Source organism: Equus caballus, chromosome 14 (assembly GCF_041296265.1).
Source record: "Equus caballus isolate H_3958 breed thoroughbred chromosome 14, TB-T2T, whole genome shotgun sequence".
In the NCBI taxonomy this organism is placed as follows: Eukaryota; Metazoa; Chordata; class Mammalia; order Perissodactyla; family Equidae; genus Equus; species Equus caballus.
This window is the reverse complement of record NC_091697.1, coordinates 98483892-98496867: the sequence shown is the minus strand read 5'-3', so window position 1 is coordinate 98496867 and position 12976 is coordinate 98483892. Positions and strand designations below refer to the sequence as shown.

The window sequence follows — 12976 nt, the reverse complement described above, 5'->3', positions numbered from 1 at the left end:
TTGGACCAAATATGTGGATTCTCCCTGCTCCCTCCCTCTAGACCCGCATATTTGGGGTGGCATAAGGGCTCAAACAGTAGAACACAAGAAGCTGTAGGGGCTCTACCCGTCAAAGGGCAGCATGCCAAGCATGGTAATGAAAAGCTGAGAGGAGCTAGGCGTAGCTTATGGCAAAGTGCCCAGGAGCGTTCAAAGGATGGGCTTCGATGCCCCTTGGGGTTGGGGAGGGGAGATGGCCTGGGCAAAGCACTGGGGGGAGGATGGAAAAACAGGTTGATCAGGCTCAGCCTAGAGGAGCCAGTGGTTAACAGGACCAAAGGTCCTTCAAGTTTCTGGAAACTGGCCTTAAGAGAATGCCTCTGGCCTCACCTCTGGAGTGGGGATAATTGAGAGATTGAAGACCGTGGAGGACTAAATCAGCTTAATTACACCCTTGGTGTAAGGATGGGAAGGCCCCCAGATGTTTGAAATTCTTTTTAGAGAAAACAAAACATTTACTTTAAAGAGATAAAAGGCTTAAAATGTAAATGCATGAGTGAAACTCATTCACACTTAAGTGTCATCAGTCAGTCAAGAAATCCATCAACCAGGGCAGTATCAGCTCCTTTGGGGTAGTGGGTGGAAAGCAGGAGTCTCAGTTTATGAGGAGGGGCCTGGAAAGTTTGGAGAAGTGCAAAAGACAGAGACCCAGGAGACTACGAAGGCAAACTTCACCCACTTGGCAAATTTTACTAGTGATTCCTGATGCGCATCCATCTGTCTTCTCCACCAGCTTGTGAACTCCTTGAGCCAATTACTCTGCAACACCTAGCGTGATGCCTGGTGCAAATGGTAAGCACTGAATCATTCTGTGCACAATCTGAATTTTAGTGGCAAACTGGTGGACAGCAACTGTGTGCAAATGAATTTTAGCTTTTCGTATCCATCCAAGGAGACTGATTAATGGAACACTAGCCCTCCCGGGGTTCTGGAGTGTCAGAGCTGCCCCCCCAGGCCCATCTGTGCCCATGCAACCAAGAAACAAAGCTCTTATCCACTCAGCCTGAAGAAGGCAAATAAGGGCAAATAATTTTAAAGATGCATCCTCAAAATTCTCTTAATATGAAAACCACAAGGCTAGAACTTTCTGGTTGTTTCTGTTACTCAATGTGTACCTCAGGATCTTGCAACATTTTAGATTCATTATCATCAATTTTGACTTTCTTATATTTTTAGAATGAATTTGCATGGTGTAAAGTGAGGGGTCCAGCACATAATGCTGGAACAGTGCTTGGTAAACAGCAAGTGTTCAATAAATTTTCGTTGAATGAACAAGTGAACGCAGGAATGATCAAATGAGGTAATCCTCATTTCATCAATGTCAATATCAAATATTAATATCAACATCAAATGAGATATTATCCGTAAAACTTTGTGAAAAGTTTAGGAAAATCCAGATTTACCTTAAAAATAACTTGAATATTATTTAACTTAATTGGACTTTATTTAATACAGTAAACGTAATTGGAATATAGTAATTGGAAGCTAGTAACCAACCAAGTAAAATGTGTTCTCTCCGGATTAAGCTATGTTGGACAAAAGGGGAAACTTCTGTTGCTCATTCAAGACTGAGACCCAACTAAAACTTTCGTAAGTTTTCTGAGTTATTTTTATTCTGAGTTTGTTTTGTTTTTGTTTTGCAAATAGCCTCCTGGCCTCCTAGCTATACCCCCATCACTCCATCGCCCCCTGTGAAGCTATAAAACAATGAACAGAAGCTCAAAGTAGTCCAGCAACATTTGATATTTTAAACAAATCCTGGCTTTATCCGAACATAGTTATATCCTCACTTCATAGCTGTATCTTCAACACCAGCAAGCCCCCTGCAGGTCTCCACCTCTGGGAGAAGCCATTATGTGAAGCTACTAGAAGATAACCAAGAGCCCAGCAGCAGCAGACCATTTCAGAGAGCTTGGCTGGCTCCTTCTTGAAGAGTTTGTTCTTGCCTGGTATCAAGTCTCTGAAATCATTCAAACTTCTTGGAGCCATTTTCCAATTTATGACTAAATTTCTACCTTCAGGACCTCTGACTTTTTGGGAATCTCTCATTATTTTCCTCACTAGAATGAGTCTGTGATTCATCCTAAATCACAAGGATGATCAGATAAAATTGTTAACAGAATGGTTTGTTTCTGGTGCATGATGACTTATTGGAAATAAGAATTAAGATAATTTGCTTTACTTTACATGATTGATAGTGTTTCCAGCCATCACCTCTGATCAATACAGGCTATAATTTTGTGGCATTAATGAAAAAAGACTTAATGAGCAGCTCTCCTTCTTTCACCGGGTGGGTCTCACTGTCAAACAAAAAACCAAAGTCCCCTCGATAGGAAACTTCCATTCCCCATCAGCAGGCTTAACTCAATTTGTGGATTATACCTCTTCAGCTCAGCAAGTAACAAATTAATCATTTTTTTCTCCTACTGAGGCATTTTACCTCCCAACCTGAATTTCAGAACTCGTCTTGATTAATGTCGATGTGCTGAACACTGTCGCCATTAAGTCATATATCTTGCAAAGAGCCAATTGGAGAAATAATTCATACATCTCCTGATGAAAAGTTTTTCAAAACTCCCAGTGCAGTATTCCAATGGATTAATCTTCTATGGTATCCTGATGCTTCTTTCAAACAGTGGCTTTTCTTGTAATTGTTCTTGCCTAGGGTTTTTTTCTATTATGTCAATTTAATGGAAGTGCTGTTCCTGCTTCAAAACTGCATGTGAACAACAGGTGTAGACGAAGTTGTTCCACATGCTAATTATTAGTCTTTGAGAGCAATATTTTGTGAAATATACTTCACTACCCCAAAGCAATTTTTACTGCTATCCTTTTACATTTAATGAAAAAATATCTAAAGAATATGTAATAATATGTGCCAGTGTGTGTGTACTAACCTTTCAAGCTGATAATTATTGGCCCATTCAAAATCAGTAACTATAAACTTTACAGAAATTTGTTTCCATTTGAGAAGGTGATTCAAGATTCAAACTCTGTCCGCCCTGTTTTGAACTAGGTCATGACATCTCTGTAAAAAACAAATCCTATATGAGAAGCAAGTTACGGTTATTAAACTATATCCTCATGGAGACAGAAAGTTGATGGTAAATTACCCAGTAAAGAGTAACCTGATTTTGAATGCAACCACTGGGAATTTAATCAACTGTTAAGTGGTGCCTTGATTTTTAAATTATATAAAAATCACTTGCTGTATTTTCAACTCTGAACACCTACCCCAAAGTCTGGCATGTACTTAGTGTTCAATATCAGTAGAATGGAAGTCTGAATTTTTTAGCAAGAGGCTGGTGAGAAAGCCTTCTTTGACTCATCCACTAGGTGGCACACAGGGACCGTGTTTCCCATGTTGAACCATCACAGACCCTGCCATTCATGGTATCAATAAAGAGCTGCATTATTAATTTATAACATCACGTCCACTCTACACCTAATATTTGTTTAGCCAGCTGTTTCCTCTAATCCGCCTAAACACTATTGATTAAAATCTTAAGTATATTCGGGTTTCCATCCCTCCCCATTGCCCCCCAACAGCATTTTGTTACCTTTAAATAACAGACTAAGTACATTTAAATAACACAGACTAAGTACTATGGTTACTAGTAATGAATCCAGGATGTTGGCAAATTAACTAGAGGCAACAGAAGACTATAATGTGAAAGTTATGTTTTAAGTTGCTTTGCATTTCATTGGAATTTAATTGGTGGAATACCGTTATCTTAAAAATGTAATCTGGAAAATAAAACATGCATGGGGCAAAAGGAAATGAAAACTAGTACTAGTGTTTTCTGGAAAAAGGAGGCATTTTCTGAATACGACTCTTGTTCATCTTTACAAAGTACAGTGCTGCCTTAAGATTTAAAGACTACTTCAACTACTCAGAAAATACCAATATTCCACGTCCAAGATGCTAAAAGGCAGGACTGTCTCGTAGACCGTCTGTCTACTCATAAAGCATCTTTCTGCGTCTTCTGAACGTATTTATCCTGGATGTGGTACTTACTCCCAAAGGAAGGAAAAGGAAGTAAAACCGCTAGGAATATAACGGATTGATTCTTCTCTGTGAAAGTCTCTTCAGTCTTTCTAAATTCCTGTGTCAGTCATTCCTCTGAGGACAGCACCTTGCTGACAATAAATGACTCACTTTATAAGAACATGCTGTTCCCCTCATTCTTGTTTCACATGGAAAGCCCAGGCCCACTGGACACTCCTGTTTGGTATGCTGGCCTCTGGGTACATTCTCCCTGGGGACCAGTGACCTCTTGAAGTTGGTTTTCTTTTGCTCATTTAATTAAGTTTAGGCAAAATTACCTCTCCTTATCTAGTTTTCCCATTTTCAAGCTGTTTCCAATTTTACGAAGAGGTTAGAAAAAAATGTCGTTATTCTCTTAGCTTAAACAATTAAATTATTAAGAGCAGATACCCCAAAAGTGACTAAAGACTAAAGATGAAATGCTTAATAGACCTTTGGCATTTTTACTGAACGGAAGGAAAAATTTCTTTATTAGTAGAAATAGATGGAATTGAAGTTAAAAACTGATGGGAAGGATTAAGAAGTATCATCCTAAAAGTTATCCAAAGAGAACTACTATGGTATATTTGGGGTAGAACAATATGCCCATTTTATGATTCCATTAAAATATTGAAGTCACTAAAGTGTGTATAAAACTACAGCAAATTTAGTACACTGAAATAATCAAGTAGAAATGGTTACCAGAAACTCCATTTGTAATGAATAAATATTACATTTCACTTAGAAATTAACTCACAGGCTTTATTTCTTAAGAACCGTTAGCTTCCAAGAAGCCAGCCAGTATGTCTGATTCTATGACATCACGCTGGAACATGTACAGGAACACTTTCCATCCTAAAAATTCCCAAATGTCCTGGCCACTTTGTGTATTTTTCCAGTGATAAATGAAAATAAAATAACTTATTTTCAAAATAACAAACCATCTTATTGTGAACCCAACAGTCATATTCAATGGAAGAAAAACAACTTCATTTAAGCCCCAAAGAGTTCAGATTTGCTTCGGGTGGTGAACAAACTCAACACATAAATAATTCCTTTAAGCAACTTTTTAAAGAATCTTAACATCTATGGCTTTAAAATTTTTTTCAGCACATTAAAACTGTCTGTCAACATGATTCTAGATATGAAATGGATCATAATGCTACTATCGTAATTCCACAATTAACTGGAGAAGCCTGGACCAAAATTGGTAACATCTCAAAGATTATCAATCTAACAGGTATCACCTAGGATTATGGTAACTTTCTTTTTCACATACACCTATATATTCCCCAAAGCAAAACTCATAAATCTGCAGTGGGCATTCCCATTTTCAGCCTCTGCTCTCCTTTCTTCATCCCAGGTGCTATAAAAATGCTTGTTGAAATACAGATGGAAAAGTCACCGCTTGGAAACCATGCGCCTCCCAGATTTATAGTACTGCTAGCAAAAGCCAGGATGCTCGAGTTAATCCTTGCCCCAGTTCTACACTGAGCAATACAGTATTTTCTCTGACAATATGAATCTTTTTTTAAAAAAACTTGAGATATGTTAAACTCAAAAGAAAATAGTCAGAAAAAAACTTTAAATGTATACATATATCATGATATGTATTGCTCTCTGAAATCTTTAAGGCACCAAGGTTTGACCGAAAGAGGAAACAATTTGTGGGAAGTTTACCTTGTTCTGAAATCCAGAAGCGCAGATGCTCTCAAGTCCTGCTGAAGTTGGAGCCCGGAGATGAAGTGAAGCTAGCGCTTTTCCCCCTCACCTTAAGTTTGTCTCTGGGCAAGTGTGTGTGTGCGTGTGTGAGTGTGTGTGTGTGCAGAATGTCTCTTTGTGGCGCTGGATGGCAGAGGTCCTGGTCCTGGGAAGAAGGAGGCACTTTCTCACCAAGAGCAGAAGAAAAGCAAAGCGTCACTAGGAAAGTTCTCCTCCCAGATCCCCTAATTACAGCCTAACGTGCACTTCATGCACACTTCAGGGAGGAAGGGAGGGGCAGCTCTGTACCCAGACCTTGTGAAACAGCAGCCTCTTAGACGACTTTCCCTCTGCTCAGATGCCCGAGTGTCCCGCTCGGGGCTTCAGGGAAAGCGGCAGCTACAACCACAAGCCCCCACCCACACCACTCCTCCTGCACCCTCGCCACTCCTGGGTCTGTCCAGAGCGGATGGGGCAAGGGGTCTGTGGAATGATCCGTGAGGCAGCGGTGTGAGGCAGACACGCCAGGAGAGTGAATTTTCGCTTTGTTTTTTAGTCTCTGCTTAAAAGGAAAATCCAAGGGTAGGAAGAGTCCTGGCTTTCCCGCCTCCCTCTCCCCAAAGTAGATCCAGGGTAACCAGGTAGAGAGACAATTATGGCAACAGCAGACAAAGCTGCCTAAACTGAAGATGCCCTTCCACCCACATTGCCAGAAGAGTATTTTTTTTGTTTACTGGACTCGGTATCGATATTAGGTTTGAATCTCCGTTAACAAACAAACAACTGCTATTGTATCCCTGGATGACAGAGCTCAAAGAACCTGGATTTATTTATAGAGCGAGGAATGCGAGGGGCAGACGGGATGGGTGGGGTTGGCTTATGGATCCATATCCAGGATTAGAACCAGATGAGCACAGGGCGCGCGCGCGCGCTCACACACACAGAAAAACGCGCGCGCGCTCCCCTAAAATAACCGCTGGGGAAGATGCTGGGACACGCGGGAAAACGCCTTCTGAACAAATAGACATTTATTTATAACTCCTGGGAGAGTATATAGGTCCATTGATTCCACCTTGGGTAACCAAGGGTTTTGGAGAGGAAATGGCTTCATATTTCAATAACAGAGCCACCTTTGATGGAGCCTAGGAGGGGAAAAAAAGAAACACACCGCAGGAAGCAAACGGCTGTTGAAGCAGCCGGGAGGAGGGAGCGGGGCTGGCCCCGGGATGAGGACAAGCAAACAAGCCCAGGGGCCCCGAGCCAGAGAGGAGGCGAGACGCAAGCAGGCTTGCCCGAGAGCCTGGGGGTGCAGGGCACCGAGGGCGCGGGGCGCTGGGAGGGGTCCAGGAGCTCGCGCCCGCGCTCCCGGCTCTCGCCCGGCGGCCGGGGGAGCCGCAGGCGGGACTCCAGGCTCATCCCAGCAGGGGACCAGGGACGGGGGCGGGGGCCGGGGGGTCTGGCGGGCCAGAGGAGTGATGGAGCAGAGGGATTGGTGGGGCAGGACTCGCGGGCAGATGAGCTAGTCGGGTAGGGGCATCAGTGGGACAGGAACGCAGGCGAGACTTGGGGATCAGTGAGGCAGGGACGCCAGTTGGGCTGCAGACTCGTGGGGCAGATGAGCTAGCAGGGCAGGGGACAGGTGGGGCAGGGGCACCGGAGGGCAGGGCGCGCGGACCAAGCGGCGCGGGAGGCGGCGAGCGGCGCTATTGTCTTAGAGATAAAGCCTAACCCGCGGTGGTGGCTTCCTTTTCGGAGTGAGGCGGGAAAGAGATCTCAAAAAAGGAAAAAAAGGCTCCCTTCCAGCTTTTCCCTGACATATTTATTTCACCAGCTCTTGCTCCCAGGCTCGCCCTTGCCATTCGGATCTTTGGTAAATTAACACGTGCCTCTTACCTCTTGGAAAGATTTTATTCCAAAGACACACCAAACGCCCACAAACCCTCACTAAATGAAGACAGTTATATTCGAAATGAAATCATTAAAAATGAATCCTCCAACAGTCAATTCAACACCTTTCTTGTAATTCGAAAACCTGGGCAAGGCGCTCTTTTCATTTCTTTCTGTTTCTCCCCACGGGAACAGGCCACTGAAGGTTGTGCAATTTTATGTCGTTAATTTCATGGCTATTGAGACAGCTGTTATACTGTAGGTCCCCACATTAACTGCCAATAAAAATAAGATACATCTCTGCTTTTCAACTCTGAAAAGAGTTTTTATGCCATTTCTTGTAAATTTGTAAATTTCTTGTACGCATTTTAAGGAACATAAGGGAATTAGACTTAAAAACAGATATCCTACAATTTTTATATTAAAGCTCCATAAAGGTGGTGAGGCTGGTGGTGTGGGTGTGTGGCTGTGAAATCATATAAAGATAGCTTAAATACTGATCTTGTTCCCTCAGCTTAAAAACCTAATTTTGGGAGCCTGAGGAGCAAATCAGATCAGCTGGCCCATGATGCTTCCTTATTTTGTGGTCTGCTCCATATACTTATTCCAGGAGACCATTAAGAGAACATAATGCATTCTCTTCAGAAATTGTTTATTAGCCACACAAGACCATCTGTTTTGCAATGTAGTCAGACCACAGTGAATTACACTAGAATTTTTTTTCCATTTCCCCACCATTTGAGAGAGGCTTCCAGAAATAATGACAGCTACTTACCTCTGCTGTTCCTGACAGAGTTATCTGTCAATCCTTCCCCATCCTATTTCCTACCTCCCCTTTCCAGTTGCCTAGTTACTAGTCTTTGTTAAGATATCTCCAGTATTTTTAATCACAAACCCTTAACCTGTCAATAATGTGTTTTAAATGTTATTCAGGCAATTTAATTGGCATTATCTATATTTATATTCATTTCTAGGTTCACTTGGTTTACTAAATACTTAAAATTTACGTTGGAATTAGCTTTAAGAGTCTGTTAAAAAGACTTTTGTGTTTAACATTCAGTTAAATAGTGCTTTATAGAGGTATGCATTTCATTGATAAGTCATTATCATTACCCATCAGGGCAAACTCATTATAATAAGCTTTGGTAAAAAAAAAAAAAAAAAAAATCAAGTAAATAAATAAATAAATAAGATTCTATTCTTATGACTAAATGTTTTACACAGGTGTAAGTTATATAAAAAAATAGAAAACGCAAATATCTTTTTAAAGGAAAATCATATCAAAAAAGTGTTCTGTACATGAAGATTCCCTCTAATTGTTAATATTAGTAATTGATGTGGAAACTCATGGCTTTCATTGCATGTTGAGGAGTTTTTGTTTGTGTTCTTGTTTTGGAGAAGGCAAGGAGACCAGCTTTGTTAAGTTTCAAGAAAAACCAAATATTTTCTTCAATGTTAATTTTTAAAATGACTTATGTGGTTCAAATTCATGTCAGGTTCTACGTTACATTACCTGACTTGTGCTACAGATAAAAAGCCTAAAAGTCAAGGCTAGTTCTGGGAAAGCAGACACAGACTTAGAGCTAATGGGTATAGATAGCTGTATATGTGTATATGCACATTATGAAAAGATCTTGTCTAGCATAATGCAAAAGTATTTTTTAAGAATGAAAATTAGGTCAGAATGGTGTTATAAAATGTAACATTCCATTATTTTGTTAATTGTAAGACAGTTTGAGTGATCAGTTTGAGCCAGATGAAATGGAATATTCAACCATTTTTGACCTACCAAAAAAGGCAATTTCACCTGGCTTAACCTAATATAAACTTAAATATGTGCATAGTATAAAATAGCAGGAACATTTTCAACGTTTAAAAAATATCGATCTAAAATATCATGAATCTTTTATACATAATAAATTCATAAGCAGAATGGTATTCTTGCTGGCATATTATGCTTCTAATGAAATATACATTTATATTCAAATGGAGATTATCTAAATTCATCTCCGCTTCAAACTCCGAAAGAGACTGCTGTATTATCCACTGAATTCCAGAGAACTCCTTCCCTGGGAGATGTGTTTCCTGGAATTTTTGCCTCAGGCTAATGTTATACCTGGTTGAACATCTGCTAGGATAAGGGTGCAGCTCTGTGCACTTTGAGGTGCCGGGGGAGGAGAGCCATTTGACCTTTCCTGTCTGAGGGCTCAGAGCTTCGTTAAAGCATCCCTTGGGATTGTGGGCATAGCCATGAGAAAAACATCATTTGTAATTAGGTCCTTCCCACTGGCTATATTCCTGTTGAACTCCATGATTAAAATACAAATTCAATATTCGAAATGGTCACAAAGCATTTGGTAAAAGGTTATTTTGCTTTTAATGCAATGGGGAGATGACTTTCCATGGGCCCAGTTTTTGTACTCTCACTCTCAAAAAGTGTCCTGCAGAGAGACTCTTCAAAAGGGCAAAAGAAATAATTAGGCAATAAATTGTTCAAACGTTAAGAGCGGAGCTGTTCCGGAAGCTGGTGAGGCCACATGAATATCATCCCAAGTGATAAATATCCTTAATTCTTGAGAAGGCAGTGCCTGCGTGCTCCCCTTCTTGTCTGCTGGATTGCTTTTGGTTTCACAGCATCTTTCTTGTAATCTATTGTTTTCTCAGCGTGTTTCTTTTGTCCAGAATGCCCAAACTCTTTCTTCATTGTTTTTAATAAATTGATGTCGATTTCATTATTAACTAGATTCTACTCATTTTGCAGTAAGTCCCAGATTCAGTCCCGTCTCCTTGGTCATGGGAACCTTCCTCTATCACAGTCACGTGTTACTATTAAGAACGCCCACTTGCCGCTTTTATATTGCTTTGTATTTTCATGTATTTAGTTTTTTTTTTTTTTATCAGGACTATCATGAACTCTCCGAGGGATGATATTATATCTTTGCATCTTCAGAGTCTGACACAGGCCTTGCAGTTAGAAGCTGATCAAAAAATGTTTATTGCTATTGTTGAAGATGATGAGAGGCTTCATAATCAGGAGAGAAAATGAAAACAAACGAGGAAAGCTAATTATTGAGCAAGTTAGTTCAGAGGATTTTACATATAATAGCCAATGGCATAAAGAATAAATCATCAAAGGTTGATTAATAATTTGTATCATTGTTATTGATCTTGTAGAATTAAAAGAAACATACACATTTTTCTTTTGTGCTTGGCTAATGAGTGATTGTATAAATGATAATCAACAAAAGTAAAATATTTTACTCTTTTAAGAAACTAGGTTGAGGCTCCTGACAAAACAAGGTCATTGTCTTAGAATTACATCAGCCACCTGAATATTGATTTTTTCTCTTGTATTTATCTAGTTATTTTAAATTTAAGCCAATTATAACTATCAGTAAATGTAGTCCTTGTTGTATTTTCTTCTTGCTCTTTTTTCTTATAATCCTCAGAGGAAAGGATGTCAAGTCTAATTGGGTGGAGTGATTTATATATAGTCCTTCTTAAGGTAAAATGGGTGAATTAGCTAATGCATCAAGGTTGGCATAGGGCGAGACTACTCAGGAAAGACTGAAGTGTAGGGCTTTGATTATTTGGAAGTGAAGGAAAATAGTCTAGAGCTGTCAGAAAGAAGGAAAGAAAGATAGGAATAATTTTATCAGAAGCCCTTGAAGAAGAATTTTAAAAGGGAGAGATGAATGCCAAGTGCCAAGCTTAGGGACAGTTTGATTAGAAGACTAGAAGAGAATATTAACATAAATACTTAGAGCAACAAACCTCTTAGTAAATTTTGATATAGTGGTTTGGGATAAACATCTGGATGCTTTTGAAATTTTATATACAAGTCTATGCTAAACTTGGTAGGTAAAATCTAAGTTTTCCTTAATATCACCAGAAATACAAATTAATTCTCTCTTTATATCCAAGTTTTAGGTAGACACTGGCAGTATTTGAAAGAATAGCTAAGGTACCTATCTATATCTTTATATACATACATAGAGATATACATATCTGTATACACTTTTTTTGCCTTAAGGTCATTAGAAAGCTCACTTGTGGTTTATTTTCAGCGTTGAGGAAGTAAAAGGACTTAGGAAGGAGCCTTTGAACAGTGCATGTGGAAATAGCTTTACAGGCATTTTTCTTGAATACTTCCTTTCACAGACTAGCTCAGCCAATTGATTCTACTGTAAATAGGAAATCTGCACTTCTTCCTAAGCACAATCTAGTTGCTCCAACATATGGCTAAATTAAGGCATGAAAGGTTCAACTGGAAGGAAGACTCTATGAGTAAACAAAGAAAAGAAAAAGAGGAAGTATTTCTCCATCTTGGGACTAATTGCTCCTAGCCCTGTTGCTGAGTACACCATAATTCTTCAGTAATCCTGCCCTAAATGTCAACTAGAGAATGCTTGTTGGTGCAAATACCTGGTGTTGTATCTCTTTTGAGCTTAAAGGCAGGTAATTTGAGACAACGAAAAATTCTGAAAATTTGCAAAGTTGAAGTGGCTAGCTTTCAGCTTGTACACAGGAAAAATAGTCAAGTTCTTCAGAATCTGGTGGTCTCTAGGAAGTTTTTTTCCTATTAATGTTCTCTACTCTAAACTCTCCCTACCCCCTTCTAATAACACTTCAATAGAAGTAGAAAGTTTTTAGAATTAAAAGTAAGCTAAAATGATTTAACTCAATCATTTGCTTTCTGGATAAGTAAACTGAGTCTACTGAGACTGAGGAACTGTCCCAAAGTCACCCTGCTGTCCTGATGTAAGTCTCTGAATTTTCCCAGCCACCCATTTCTGCAAATCAAAGTATTAGGATTTAGTAGGACTTAATGGATTTCTTTAAGAACATAGTCAGGAATTATTTCTTCGTCTCTGTTTTTACCTCATGTCTCTATTGTGGAACATTGTGCAGTACACCTCATTAGTTGGGTGTATGTCTGCCTCTCTTACTACAGTATGAGCACATTGCTTGTTCACGTCTAATTCATTCTTAAATCCTCCAGCATTGCCTCCCACCCTGCCCCAAGCACTGTGGCTTGCACATGTAGGGGTAGGGAAAAGTTTGCTGAATTGCATCATATCAAAACCATAGAAGAAGTATGTTAGCAGGAAGAAATCGGAAAGTGATTTCTAGTAGAAATGTTCAGTTTTATCTACCATAAGAAAGTAGCAGTATGTTTTGATTTGAGACCCACCTCGACTCATTTTTATCGCTTTTGGTTCTTCTCTCTTCTCTCTTAGTTTCTCTGTTTGTCATCTTAATGCTCGGCTGCACAAATGCTTAATCTTTCCTACGAGTTGGAAATTACCGTGTCAGGAGTCT

At 39.7% G+C, this 12976-nt stretch overlaps 1 protein-coding gene across 1 annotated transcript in view; it reads right to left on the bottom strand.

The window, feature by feature from the left end:
• HAPLN1 (hyaluronan and proteoglycan link protein 1) overlaps positions 1-6065 on the bottom strand; it is a 77074-nt gene extending 71009 nt beyond the window's left edge. Inside the window, exon 1 of the mRNA NM_001082504.1 lies at positions 5747-6065. The gene's annotated coding sequence lies outside the window, so the exon portion shown is untranslated. The remainder of the gene's footprint in view (positions 1-5746) is intronic.
• Positions 6066-12976: the final 6911 nt, after the last annotated feature.